Source organism: Sciurus vulgaris (genome assembly GCF_902686455.1).
Source record: "Sciurus vulgaris genome assembly, chromosome: 4".
Taxonomy (NCBI): Eukaryota; Metazoa; Chordata; class Mammalia; order Rodentia; family Sciuridae; genus Sciurus; species Sciurus vulgaris.
Genome location: NC_136464.1, coordinates 40,692,229 through 40,694,847, shown reverse-complemented (window position 1 = coordinate 40,694,847; position 2,619 = coordinate 40,692,229). Strand labels below are relative to the sequence as shown.

Here is a 2,619-nt window from a genome sequence, read left to right as displayed (position 1 = left end):
TAAACCTTTCTTACTTTTAAGTTGATTATCTTAGGTATTTGGTCACAGTAACTGAAAGCTGACTAACATACTGTGATGTTAGGTAAATTGCAGAAAGTCATTGAACCTTGGTCATAAAATGAGGATAATAATGATCTTTTCCTTAATAGTTAGATTTGATCATTTGAATTTCTTGGTTTATAATCTACCTGATCATATTTCTTCCCATCATCTCTGGATTTTTTTAATTGATTGATTAGAGTTCTTTTTATATTAATTCATGTTTTAAAAAATATATATGGGCCACTTCCTGGAGCCGCCGCCTGGGGCCGCTTGCTGCACTCAGCGCCGGAGCCGGGAGTCCGCGGCCGCTGCCATGTCCCACCAGACCCCCATCCAAGCAAGTGAAGATGTTAAAGATATCTTTGCCAGAGCCAGAAATGGAAAATAGGACTTCTGAAAATATCTATTGAAAATGAGCAACTTGTGATTGGATCGTGTAGTCAACCTTCAAATTCCTGGGATAAGGATTATGATTCCTTTATTTTACCTCTATTGGAGGACAAGCAGCCATGTTATATATTATTCAGGTTAGATTGTCAGAATGCCCAGGGATATGAATGGATATTCATTGCATGGTCCAGATCATTCTCATGTTCGGCAAAACATGTTATATGCAGCAACAAGAGCAACTTTGAAAAAGGAGTTTGGAGGTGGCCACATTAAAGATGAAGTATTTGGAACAGTAAAGGAAGACGTGTCATTACATGGGTATAAAAAATACTTGCTGTCACAATCTTCCCCTGCCCCACTGACTGCAGCTGAGGAGGAATTACGACAGATTAAAATTAATGAGGTACAAACTGATGTGGGAGTGGACACTAAGCATCAAACACTACAAGGAGTAGCATTTCCTAATTCTCGAGAAGCTTTTCAGGCTTTGGAAAAACTGAACAACAGACAGCTCAACTATGTGCAGTTGGAAATAGATATAAAAAATGAATTTATAATTTTGACCAATACAACAAATACAGAACTGAAAGATTTGCAAAGAGGATTCCCAAGGATTCAGCACGTTATCATTTCTTCCTGTATAAACATTCCCATGAAGGAGACTACTTGGAGTCCATAGTTTTTATTTATTCAATGCCTGGATATACATGCAGTATAAGAGAACGGATGTTATATTCTTGCTGTAAGAGTCCTCTGCTAGAAATTGTTGAATGACAGCTACAAATGGATATAATCAGACAATGGGGATGAATTGACTGCAGATTTCCTTTATGAGGAAATAGATCCCAAACAGCATGCACAAAAGCAAAGTTTTGCAAAACCTAAAGGTCCAGCTGGAAAAAGAGGAATTCGAAGACTAATTAGGGGTCCAGCTGAAACAGAAGCCACTACTGATTAAAATTGTTGTATTAAACATTGCAATACTAGTTTTTTAAAAGTACAGGTTTTAGTATGAGAGAACTGAAATCATTCCATGTTGACAAATAATAAGGAGAAAAATTGTACTTTTTGAAAAAAATAGCACTTTTCACTTCTGTGTGTTTTTAAAATTAACGTTATGGGAGACTCATGATTTCTATTTTTGAGTTAAAGCTAGAAAAGATTTCAACCTAGTAATGTTTAATTTTGCCACACTGTTTTCATAGACTATTGATTCCACACTTTCACATAATTCTTAAAATTTTATATAAATGGGCCAGTTTCCAGAAAGTCTGATGTCTTAAAGTGGGATCTACTTATATTACTCTTTGGTGAGACATCTGAATTTTTTTTTTTTTTTTTTAGGGGAAGCAGAAAGACCTTAAAATATTCATACTACTTGATAAGTACTTAAGGACCAGGTTAGATTATTTTCTAAGATGAAAATTTAGTATGCCTAGGAAAACATAGAAAGTTGCTTACTTCGAGGAACAGTGCTGACAGACTGGGATCATGTCTGCAACTTTTAGAAACAGTGCTTTACTGCAGCAGTCTTTTCTATTTGACTTTTTGGTTTTTTAAAATTAAAATTAAAATTTCCGAAGATCAGCTCACTTGAAACTTTAAGGGTACTAGATGTTTTCTGTATTGCAGTATCTCTGATAACATCGAAAGACTTTAAAAACTTTAGTAAGTTCTCTTTTTAGTGCTTTAAAAAAATATCTATTTTCTAAGTGATTCATTTCATTATAAGTACTGTGAAGCCAAAATGTTAATGTGCAGATTGAAATTTAAATTAATATAATTCAAAAAGGATACCAAACTAAAAGTAAAATATGTTGAAAATTAAAAAAAAATATGTTACAGGTTTTTTTTTTTTTTTTTTTTTTTTTTTTTTTTTTTTTTTTTTTTTTTTCCAGTGTTTGATTTGTCTTGCTCTGAACCAATCTGACATTCTTCTCAGGGACACAACATTTCAAAGCTTACAAAGCCCCTCATTTCCCATCTGTCATTTGCTTCTCAGGACAGCCACACCAAACAAACTGATGTCTCTTTCAGCAGAGTAGAAGAAACTTGCCTAATGACACACAGTGGATCGGTGGTCAATTTGGGGCTGAAATGAAGGGTTCTAGTGCCTTAGGTTTGGGCTCCTCAGCTCTTAGGGAGAGGGGAGGGGAAGTTGGAGATGCAGAGAGAAGGTCAAAGTCA

The 2,619-nt window shown here is 35.0% G+C and overlaps 1 pseudogene across 1 annotated transcript; it reads left to right on the top strand.

Moving 5' to 3' along the window:
- Positions 1 to 286: 286 nt before the first annotated feature.
- Positions 287 to 1,779, top strand: LOC306658741 (twinfilin-1-like; annotated as a pseudogene). The gene has a single exon. The product of its transcript is annotated as a twinfilin-1-like (transcript).
- The last annotated feature ends 840 nt before the right edge of the window (positions 1,780 to 2,619 follow it).